We start from the raw sequence: 12,251 nt of genomic DNA, 5'->3' as shown, positions 1-12,251 counted from the left end.
AGATGTTTTGAAAGCAAGGAATCAAAGACAAGAACAAAATTGGACGGTGATCAGGGAGAGAGAGGGGAAGTGGAGGGCAAAAGGTGGCAATAGACTGTGTAATGATATGTATAATCTAAGGAAAGTAAAGGGTTAACAATATGATGTTTATGTATATCAACACTAGATGGCATCACAGTAGTCTTATAAAAGGCTGCGTCTCTCAGCATTCTGGGAGAAGCTGATGAAGGAGGATAGTGTGAGGTTGAGTTGGGGTGTAGGTTATATTAGAGAGATAATTAATTACTGTAACATAGATTTAATACTATTATTTTGTTAGCTGTTACTCAGTAGAGTGTGCAAATCATTTCAAGTAGTGGAAAATAAACTAGCTTTGATTTAAACATATAGCTTTGTGTTCTTTGTAAACACTACGACTTTGGCTAACTTGGAGAACAATACAAGAAGAACAAAAGAACAAAGAAAGGTACAGCAAGGAACGGGCCCTTCGGTCCTCTAAGCCTGCGCCGACCATGTATTGATAGCCCTTGGACCCTTGCTCCAGTGCTGTCAAATTCTTAACTCAATTCCCACAGCCTGAAGGATCTTCATATAACATATGTTTCACACATGGACACACATTCTTATTTGGTCACCAGACAAGTTATAGCAACTGTGAACCCCAATTAACAGCAGCAAATGCAACAACGATAAATGCCTTGCAAGACAGCGAACTTTAAAAGCAAAGCTTTTATTTTGCAACTGCTTCAGTCGACACTTGCTCTTTAATCCTCCCCAGACCCTCACATCGACTGTTCCAATAGTATGGACTTCCCAGTTGCCTTTGTGCGAAGAAACATTAAACCATATGAAAGGGCGATTGTAGGAACTTAATGCTGGCAGCAACCCAACACTTCTGCTAATTACTGTAACCCTGCAGCGTTGTGTTTATAGATGTGTGTGAACTATAAGTGAATTACAGTAACTGATAAAAAGCACCAATTAAGGCACAGTCTTTATATAACAAAGGCAGCATTTACCAATGTCTTTATCCTCTGCCATGCCCCTTTCAATTGTTCAGTAAAGACTCTAATTTGAATCCAAAAGAGCTATTATTACCATTGAAAATGCTGTTGCTGAAAATATTGTGTTATTTTGTGTATTTTTTTCCCTTCATTTGCTGGTAACAAAGACTGGTAGAAATCAGGCTTGGGCAGCAGCACTAACAGGTGGTAGCGAATTGACAGCCTATTACACTTTGTACCATTTTCTATTCCAATGACTTCAATGGTAGAAGAAAATCATAGGGTGGCCAAGTAGAATTTCTCATCCATGAGCATTTTGCACTACCCCCAAGACATAGCCCAGTATGCCTTGAAATCAATGCTTTGGAAACAGATATTCAGTGGAAGAATTTAGCCATATGGATTGAACAATGGCTAACGGACAGAAAGAAAAGAACAAGGATAAAGTTCCTTAGCCCAGACGATCAGGACACTCTCATTTTCTATCTGCATAAATTATTTGGATATTGGTACAAAGACAGAAAGCAATAATGTCAAAGAGTAACTACGTTGAAAAATGGAGATTTAAAGACCCAGGGGTTTCCAGAGATGCTGTTGGAAGATTCACCCATGGTGGATCCCCCTACTGGATCGTTAGTCCAGGGGTATGATTCACACTTTGGGGGTTGTGCTCCGCGAATTTGAGAGAGATCCCGGGTTCAAATCCCAGACAAGCCCTTTAGACGTTGTTTCTTATGGCACGGTAGCACAGCGATTGACACGGTTGCTTCACAGGGCCAGGGTCCCAGGTTCGATTCCCAGCTGGGTCACTGTCTTTGCGGAGTCTGCACATTCTCACCGTGCCTGCGTGGGTTTCCTCCGGGTGCTCCGGTTTCCTCCCACAAGTCCCGAAACATGGACTTGGTAGGTGAATTGGACATTCTGAATTCTCCCTCAAGTGTACCCGAACAGACGCCGGGGTGTGACGATTAGGGGATTTTCACAGTTACTTCATTGCAGTGTTAATGTAAAGCCTACTTGCGACGCTAATAAAGATTATTATGATTAATCCTTTTAGGGCAATGAGAAGACAGCCTTTTGAATCACCAGGAGAAATTTGGGACCTTATCAGAAGGCTGCTGAGAGTGTGGTGTAATCTGTTTTTTGTAGTAGACAACATTACAATGAGTAATGTTTAGTCGAAGCTGATTTTCATTATTTGTTACAGTAAAAATCTTAAATGTGAAATCTTGCTGTGCAGTTCTTTGCATCATTCACTGGAAAATGTATATCTCTTTTTAAAAGTTATCAGTCTCTGAGTATCATAACAATGGTCAGTTCAAATATTGTGCAAGGTCTGTCTTCGTATGGCATCAGTACATCAACAACTTGCATTTATATGGCACCGTTTACCTAGTCGTTTTTAATTATTAAGGCAGCTTAGATTAATTTACCATTATAAAATGCTTTTAATTGTATCAACTTTAATAATGGGCATTTCCTGTAACCTGAATAAGCTTGCCGTCATTGATTCACTAAAAAGATTTCTTCTTGCGATGTGAGCTTTTGTTACTCATCCTTAATTGCCCTTGACAAGCTGATGGTGACCAACCTTCTTTAACCTCTGCAATCCATATGGTGTAGATGCACCCATGGTGCTGCTAGAGAGGGAGTTCCAGGATTTTAACCCAGCGACAGAAAAGTTACTGTGATACAAATCCAATTAAATTGATGTCACTTGGAGGTGAATTGTAGGCAGTGATGCTAACATAGGATTACACAAAATACACGGCATAGAAACAGGCCATCCAGTTGCTGCTGGTGTTTATGTTCCAGTCGAGTCTCCTCCCATGTTTCCCCATCCAAATATATCAATAAAATCTTCCATTCCATTCTTCCGCATTCGCTTCTTGTGCCTTCCTTTAAATGCATCCATACAACGTGTTTAGTTTCTAATGGGTTTGGGATCTTAAACACAAATTTATTCATTTTTGTGATTGGCTCATGGGAATCTAATACGTCTCCACATTTCCAAAATAGGTGAGGCAAGTGACAGTCATTGACATCCAAGTCAAAATCTGATCATGACAATTTCTTTCGCTCAACCTGCTTTCATCGGTTTCAGGTGAATGGGGTTTCCCCAAATATCCTGCCGAATTTGAATGTAGGGCTTTGTTTAATATGGCTAACACCAAATAGCTTGATGATAAGGCTGGAGGTCTATCAGGTGGGAATCCCAGTTAAAGGTAACATTCTGCGGGACATTCAGGAACATTCGTCTGTTTTCTCAATTGTACAACAGTACTCCTGGGTGGCACAGTGGTTAGCACTGCTGCCTACGGCCCTGATGACCCGGGTTTGATCCCGGCTCACTGTCCGTGTGCAGAATTCTCCCAGTGTCTGCGTGGGTTACACCCTCACAACCCAAAGATGTGCAGGTTAGGTCGATTGGCCACGCTAAATTGCCCCTTAATTGGAAAAAAATAATTGGGTACTCTAAATTTATATTAAAAAATACAGTACTCCTTACCCGTTCCAACACAAAGTTGTCTTCGGGTTAAAATTCAAGCCTACCATTCCATAAGACCTTAAGACATAGGAGCAGAATTAGGCCACTCGGCCCATCGAATCTGCTCCGCCATTCAATCTTGGCTGATATTTTCTCATTCCCATTCTCCTGCCTTCTCCCCATAATCCCTAATCCCCTTATTAATCAAGAACCTATCTATCTCTGTCTTAAAGACACTCATGATTCTATTGCCACATACAGCTTATACTAACCTAAATTTACCTTACAACTGAGAACAGCATAGTAATAATGAAGGTAGTACCTGATACCGAAAACCAGCAGACAGAATGTTTTCCAATATCATGGATAGTCAATTCATAATTTATAGGTTTGTGAATGTAACTTGTGGTTTCAGGAATTAAAGTTCAGCTTAGTTTAAATAACTGGGGGAAAAATGGATTTGAACATCTTAAATATCTGATGTAAATGAAACTGAAACAAGGGCCTGAGTTAATTACATTTGAAAAGCTGGGCCATGTTGATGCACTATCAATTACCACAAAGACGAGAGTAGTGGAATAATCAAGGCTTTATTGAGCAAAGATGTTGTGCCTCCTGTAGCTAGAACCAGAAAGGCTGCAGCACCGGCGAGCACACACATTTATACGCCGCCTACTAGGCGGAGCCAGCAGGCAGGGATTTACCCATGTACCCCTATTATAAGAGCCTTACCGTAATACATGTAATACTACTAGTGGTGACTACCACATTCACCCCGTTAAAAAAAAAAAAAGAGTCCGGCGGGGGTGGTGGAAAACATTATAAGTTCAGTCTGTTGAGGGCCTTGACCCTCCTCTGCAATTGCCTCAGTCCCGGCGGTGATGTGGGCGCTGACTTGGTCACCTGTGACTCCGGGAGCGTGTTGTCCTCGTCTTTGTCACCCGAGTGGAACCAGTGGGAGGACGGATCCTGCTGGGGTGGGGGCTGCGGGGAGGTTCGCTGGGGGGGGGAGGGTGAGTGGCGCACGGGTGAAAGAGGTAGCCGGGGGGGGGGGGGGGGGGGGGGGGGGAATCCAGCGGGTGGCAGGTCCCGGAGGGAGACTGTGTCCTGGCGCCCGTCGGGGTGCGCCACGTAGGCGTACTGCGGGTTCGCGTGTAGGAGGTGGACTCTTTCAACCAAGGGGTTCAACTTATAGTTCCGCACGTGCTTGCGAAGGAGGACGGGTCCAGGAACTGTCAGCCACGTTGGGAGCGAGACCCCGGAGGTGGACTTTGTGGGGAAGGCAAACACAAGTTCGTGAGGGGTCTCATTAGTCGCGGTGCAGAGGAACGATCGGATGGAGTGGAGCGCTTCGGGGAGGACCTCCTGCCAGCGGGCGACCGGGAGATTTTTAGACCGCAGGGCCAGCAGGATGGCCTTCCAGACTGTCCCGTTCTCCCTCTGCACCTGCCAGTTTCCCCAGGGGGTTGTAGCTGGTTGTCCTGCTCGAGGCAATGCCCTTGCTGAGCAGGAACTGATGCAACTCATCACTCATGAAGGAGGATCCCCAATCACTGTGGATATAGGTGGGGAAACCGAAGTGAAGATGCTGTGGAGGGCTTTAATTACCGTGGCAGAAGTCATATCGGGGCATGGGATGGCGAAAGGGAACCGGGGGTACTCATCAATCACGTTCAGAAAGTACGTGTTGCGGTCGGTGGAGGGGCCCTTTGAAGTCCATGGTGAGGCGCTCAAAGGGGCAGTAGGCCTTCACCAGGTGCGCTCGATCTGGCTGGTAGAAGTGCGGCTTGCACTCTGCGCAGACCTAGCAGTCTCTGGTGACGATCCTGACCTCCTCAATGGAGTAGGGCAGGTTGCGGGCCTTGATGAAATGGAAGAACCGAGTGACCCCCGGGTGGCAGAGGTCATAGTGGCGAGCCCGGAGTCAGTCCACTTGTGCGCTGGCACATGTACCGCGGGATAGGGCGTCAGGGGGCTCGTTGAGCTTCCCGCGGCGATACGAAATCTCGTAATTATACGTGGAGAGCTCGATCCTCCACCTCAAGATCTTGTCTTTGATCTTGCCCCGCTGTGTGTTATTGAACATGAAGGCAACCGACCGTTGGTCAGTGAGGAGAGTGAATCTCCTGCTGGCCAGGTAATGCCTCCAATGTCTCACAGCTCCCACAATGGCTTGGTCCTCCTTTTCGACAGAGGATTGCCGAATTTGAGAGGGACAGAGGGTGCGGGAGAAGAAGGTCACGGGCCTGCCCGCCTGGTTAAGGGTGGCGGCCAGAGCTACATCTGATGCATCGCTCTCGACCTGAAAGGGAAGGGACTCGCCGCCCACGTGCATCGTGGCCGTGGCGATGTCTGCCTTAATCCGATTGAAGGCCTGACGAGCCTCAGCCGTCAGGGGAAAAACTGTGGACTGAATGAGTGGGTGGGCCTTGTCCGCATAATTAGGACCCACTGGGCATAGTAGGAAAAAAAACACAGGCATGGTTTCAGAGCCTTGGGGCAGTGGGGGAGAGGGAGTTCCAGGAGGGGGCGCATGCGGTCGGGGTCGGGCCCTAGAACTCCATTTTCCACGTCATAGCCAAGGATGGCTAAGCGGTTGGTGCGGAACACACATTTCTCCTTATTGCATGTGAGGTTAAGGAGTTTGGCGGTCTGAAGGAATTTTTGGAGGTTTGCGTCGAGGTCCTGCTGATCGTGACGAATGTGATATAAAATAGTTACTTTAGAGATATTAGTTAATGTAATGTAGAAATAAGCCACTTTGATTCTGGCAAGTAGAGACTAAGGATTTTAGACCGCATGGAAAAAAGCAGGAAGAGGTGTGTCTATGAGAGTGATGCTGCATTGATAGGGGCCGGAGAAAGGGATTGGAAGTGAGCCAATCAGAATAGATCAAACAAGTCAGGAGGGACATAGGACGACCTATGGGTGTCGAGTATGTGAAACTTGATGCCATTTGAATGTATCAGTACTGATCTCTTTGTCTGGGACATTCACTTAGTCCCGGGGCTGCAGAAAGCAACATGTTATCTGTATCACTGTGGACTAGGTAGCTTGCAAGCTGAATAAAATAACTATTGTTATACTTGCAAATCCATCTCGACTTTTATTTTTTTTTTTTTTTAAATAATATTTTATTGAAAATTTTTGGTCAACCAACACAGTACATTGTGCATCCTTTACACAACATTGTAACAATACAGATAATAATGACCTTTTAAAATTTAAACAAAAACAACAACAAATAAATAAATATTAAATAACAAAAAATAAAAACTAGCCCTAATTAGCAACTGCCTCGTCTCAGGCCACCCCCCCCATCCCCCCCCATCCCTCCCTCCCCCCCCCCCCAAAGTCCTGGGCCGCTGCTGCTGCCTTCTTTGTTCTCCCCTATCTATCTTTCCGCAAGATATTCGACGAACGGTTGCCACGCCTAGTAAACCCTTGAGCCGACCCCCTTAGGACGAACTTAATCCGCTCTAACTTTATGAACCCCGCCATATCATTTATCCAGGTCTCCACCCCCGGGGGCTTGGCTTCTTTCCACATTAGCAATATTCTGCGCCGGGCTACTAGGGACGCAAAGGCCAAAACATCGGCCTCTTTCGCCTCCTGCACTCCCGCTCTTGTGCAACCCCAAATATAGCCAACCCCCAGCTTGGTTCGACCCGGACTCCTACTACTTTCGAAAGCACCTTTGTCACCCCCATCCAAAACCCCTGTAGTGCCGGGCATGACCAAAACATATGGGTATGATTCGCTGGGCTTCTCGAGCACCTCGCACACCTATCCTCCACCCCAAAAAATTTACTGAGCCGTGTTCCAGTCATATGTGCCCTGTGTAATACCTTAAACTGAATCAGGCTTAGCCTGGCGCACGAGGACGACGAGTTTACCCTGTTTAGGGCATCTGCCCACATCCCCTCCTCGATCTCCTCCCCTAGCTCTTCTTCCATTTCCCTTTTAGTTCGTCCATCATAGTCTCCCCTTCGTCTCTCATTTCCCTATATATATCCGACACCTTACCGTCCCCCACCCATTTCTTTGAGATGACACTGTCCTGCACCTCTTGTGTCGGGAGCTGTGGGAATTCCCTCACCTGTTGCCTCGCAAAAGCCCTCAATTGCATGTACCTGAATGCATTCCCTTGGGGCAACCCATATTTCTCGGTCAGCGCTCCCAGACTCGCGAACTTCCCATCCACAAATAGATCTTTCAATTGCGTTATACCTGCTCTTTGTCACATTCCATATCCCCCATCCATTCCCCCCGGGGCAAACCTATGGTTGTTTCTTATCGGGGACCCCCCCAATGCTCCGGTCTTTCCCCTATGTCGTCTCCACTGTCCCCAAATCTTCAGTGTAGCTACCACCACCGGACTCGTGGTATAGTTCCTTGGTGAGAACGGCAATGGGGCTGTCACCATAGCCTGCAGGCTGGTCCCCCTACAGGACGCCCTCTCTAATCTCTTCCACGCCGCTCCTTCCTCCTCTCCCATCCACTTACTCACCATTGAAATATTAGCGGCCCAATAATACTCACTTAGGCTCGGTAGTGCCAGCCGCCCCCTATCCCTACTACGCTGTAAGAATCCCTTCCTCACTCTCGGAGTCTTCCCGGCCCAAACAAAACCCATGATACTCTTTTCTATCCTTTTGAAGAAAGCCTTCGTGATCACCACCGGGAGGCACTGAAACACAAAGAGGAATCTCGGGAGGACCACCATCTTAACCGCCTGCACCCTCCCTGCCATTGACAATGCTACCATATCCCATCTCTTGAAATCTTCCTCCATCTGTTCCACCAACCGCGTCAAATTTAGCCTGTGCAATGTGCCCCAATTCTTAGCTATCTGGATCCCCTGGGTAACGAAAGTCTCTTGTTACCTTCCTCAACGGTAAGTCTTCTATTTCTCTACTCTGCTCCCCTGGATGCACCACAAACAGCTCACTCTTCCCCATGTTCAATTTATACCCTGAAAAATCCCCAAACTCCCCAAGTATCCGCATTATTTCTGGCATCCCCTCCGCTGGATCCGCCACATATAGTAGCAGATCATCCGCATATAAAGATACCCGGTGTTCTTCTCCTCCCCTAAGTATTCCCCTCCATCTCTTGGAACCTCTCAGCGCTATCGCCAGGGGCTCAATCGCCAGTGCAAACAGTAATGGGGACAGAGGACATCCCTGCCTTGTCCCTCTATGGAGCCGAAAATATGCCGATCCCCGTCCATTCGTGACCACACTCGCCACTGGGGCCCTATACAACAGCTGCACCCATCTAACATACCCGTCTCCGAACCCAAATCTCCTCAACACCTCCCACAGATAATCCCATTCCACTCTATCAAATGCTTTCTCGGCATCCATCGCCACTACTATCTCCGTTTCACCCTCTGGTGGGGCCATCATCATTACCCCTAACAACCTCCGTATGTTCGTGTTCAGCTGTCTCCCCTTCACAAACCCAGTTTGGTCCTCATGAACCACCCCCGGGACACATTCCTCTATTCTCATTGCCATTACCTTGGCCAGGACCTTGGCATCCACATTGAGGAGGGAAATTGGTCTGTAGGACCCGCATTGTAGCGGATCCTTTTCCTTCTTTAAAAGAAGCGATATCGTTGCTTCTGACATAGTCGGGGGCAGTTGTCCCCTTTCCTTTGCCTCGTTAAAGGTCCTCGTCAGTAGCGGGGCGAGCAAGTCCAAATATTTTCTGTAAAATTCAACTGGGAATCCGTCCGGTCCCGGGGCCTTTCCCGTCTGCATGTTCCTAATTCCTTTCACCACTTCTTCTACCGTGATCTGTGCTCCCAATCCCATCCTTTCCTGCTCTTCCACCTTGGGAATTTCCAGCCGATCCAAAAACTCCATCATTCTCTCCCTCCCATCCGGGGGTTGAGCTTCATACAATTTTTTATAAAATGTCTTAAACACTTCATTCACTCTCTCCGCTCCCCGCTCCGTCTCTCCATCTTCGTCTCTCACCCCCCCTATTTCCCTCGCTGCTCCCCTTTTCCTCAATTGGTGTGCCAGCAATCTGCTCGCCTTCTCTCCATATTCATACTGTACACCCTGCGCCTTCCTCCATTGTGCCTCTGCAGTGCCTGTGGTCAGCAAGTCAAATTCCACATGCAGCCTTTGCCTTTCCCTATACAGTCCCTCCTCCGGTGCTTCCGCATACTGTCTGTCCACCCTCAAAAGTTCTTGCAACAACCGCTCCCGTTCCTTACTCTCCTGCTTCCCTTTATGTGTCCTTATTGATATCAGCTCCCCCCTAACCACCGCCTTCAACGCCTCCCAGACCACTCCCACCTGAACCTCCCCATTGTCATTGAGTTCCAAGTACTTTTCAATGCATCCCCTCACCCTTAAGCACACCCCCTCATCCGCCATTAGTCCCATGTCCATTCTCCAGGGTGGACGCCCTCTTGTTTCCTCCCCTATCTCCAAGTCTACCCAGTGTGGGGCATGATCCGAAATGGCTATAGCCGTATATTCCGTTCCCCTCACCCTCGGGATCAATGCCCTACCCAACACAAAAAAGTCTATGCGTGAATAGACTTTATGGACATAGGAGAAAAACGAGAACTCCTTACTCCTAGGTCTACTGAATCTCCACGGGTCCACCCCTCCCATCTGCTCCATAAAATCCTTAAGCACCTTGGCTGCTGCCGGCCTCCTACCAGTCCTGGACTTCGACCTATCCAGCCTTGGTTCCAACACCGTGTTAAAGTCTCCCCCCATTATCAGCTTTCCGGTCTCTAGGTCTGGGATGCGTCCTAGCATTCGCCTCATAAAATTGGCATCGTCCCAATTCGGGGCATACACGTTTACCAACACCACCATCTCTCCCTGTAATTTGCCACTCACCATCACGTATCTGCCCCCGTTATCCGCCACTATAGTCTTTGCCTCGAACATTACCCGCTTCCCCACTAATATCGCCACCCCCCTGTTTTTCGCATCCAGCCCCGAATGGAACACCTGCCCTACCCATCCTTTGCGCAACCTAACCTGATCTATCAGTTTCAGGTGCGTTTCCTGTAACATGGCCACATCTGCTTTAAGTTTCTTAAGGTGTGCGAGTACTCGTGCCCTCTTTATCGGCCCGTTAAGCCCCCTCACGTTCCACGTGATCAGCCGAGTTGGGGGGCTTCCCACCCCCCCCCCCTTGCCGGTTAGCCATCATCTTTTTCCAGCTTCTCGCCCAGTTCCCACGCAGCTGTATTTCTCCCAGACGGTGCCCCCCCGCCCATCCTTTCCCGTACCCACTCCCCCCTTTCCCCAGCAGCAGCAACCCAGTAATTCCCCCCCCCCCCCGCTAGACCCCCCGCTAGCGTAATTACTCCCCCCATGTTGCTCCCAGAAGTCAGCAAACTCTGGCTGACCTCGGCTTCCCCCCGTGATCACGGCTCGCCCCGTGCGGCGCCCCCTCCTTCCTGCTTCTCTATTCCCGCCATGATTATCATAGCGCGGGAACCAAGCCCGCGCCTCTCCCTCGGCCCCGCCTCCCATGGCCAACGCCCCATCTCCTCTCCCTCCCCACCTCCCCCCATCACCACCTGTGGGAGAAAGAAAAGTTACCATACCGCAGGATTAACATACAATCCCTCTTCGCCCCCCCCCCCCCCACTCGTCCCACCACTTTGTCCAAACGTTCATTTTCGTAGTCCAATCATTCCAATTTTTCTTCTACAATAAAAGTCCACGCTTCATCCGCCGTCTCAAAGTAGTGGTGCCTCCCTTGATATGTGACCCACAGTCTTGCCGGTTGCAGCATTCCAAACTTTATCTTTTTTTTGTGAAGTACCGCTTTGGCCCGATTAAAGCTCGCCCTCCTTCTCGCCACCTCCGCACTCCAATCTTGATAGACGCGGATCACCGCGTTCTCCCATTTACTACACCGAGTTTTCTTCGCCCATCTAAGGACCATTTCTCTATCCTCAAAACGGAGAAATCTCACCACTATGGCTCTGGGAGCTTCTCCTGCTCTCGATCCTCGCACCATAACTCGGTATGCTCCCTCCACCTCCAACGGACCCGTCGGGGCCTCCACTCCCATTAACGAGTGCAGCATCGTGCTCACATATGCCCCGACGTCCGCCCCCTCCACACCTTCAGGAAGGCCAAGAATCCTCAAGTTGTTCCTCCTTGCGTTATTTTCCAGTGCCTCCAACCTCTCCACAGATCGTTTCTGGTGTGCCTCCTGTATCTCCGACTTCACCACCAGGCCCTGTATATCGTTTTCATTCTCTGCTGCTTTCGCCTTCACGACCCGAAGCTCCTGCTCCTGGGTCTTTTGTTCCTCTTTCAGCCCTTCAATCGCCTGTAATATCGGGGCCAACAACTCTTTCTTCATTTCCTTTTTTATCTCCTCCACGCAGCGTTTCAAAAACTCTTGTTGTTCAGGGCCCCATTTGAAACTGCCACCTTCCGACGCCATCTTGGTTTCTGCTTGCCTTCCTTGCCGTTGTTCCAAAGGATCCGCTGCAATCCGGCCACTTTCCTCTCCTTTTTCCACCCGTGTCCAGGGGGAACACCCTTCTGGTTTACCACACGGTGTTTTCAGCCGTTAAAATTGCCGTTGGGGCTCCTATCAAGAGCCCAAAAGTCCGTTTCACAGGGAGCTGCCGAAACGTGCGACTCAGCTGGTCATCGCCGCACCCGGAAGTCCATCTCGACTTTTATTGAGGCCAGACTGACGGATAAAGAAATTTGGGATTCAACAATCGTGGCCGCAGATGGTGACGTTATCTA

General features: G+C 48.7%; 1 protein-coding gene across 1 annotated transcript in view; it reads right to left on the bottom strand.

Annotated features, from left to right (window-relative positions):
- The window catches only part of mgat4b (alpha-1,3-mannosyl-glycoprotein 4-beta-N-acetylglucosaminyltransferase B), a 452,622-nt gene that overhangs the window by 188,362 nt on the left and 252,009 nt on the right, over positions 1-12,251 (bottom strand). The gene's annotated exons all lie outside the window — the stretch shown is intronic.

Source organism: Scyliorhinus torazame, chromosome 7, assembly GCF_047496885.1.
Source record: "Scyliorhinus torazame isolate Kashiwa2021f chromosome 7, sScyTor2.1, whole genome shotgun sequence".
NCBI lineage: Eukaryota > Metazoa > Chordata > Chondrichthyes > Carcharhiniformes > Scyliorhinidae > Scyliorhinus > Scyliorhinus torazame.
Note: the sequence above shows the minus strand (reverse complement) of the source record. Positions and strands in the feature narration are given on the sequence as shown.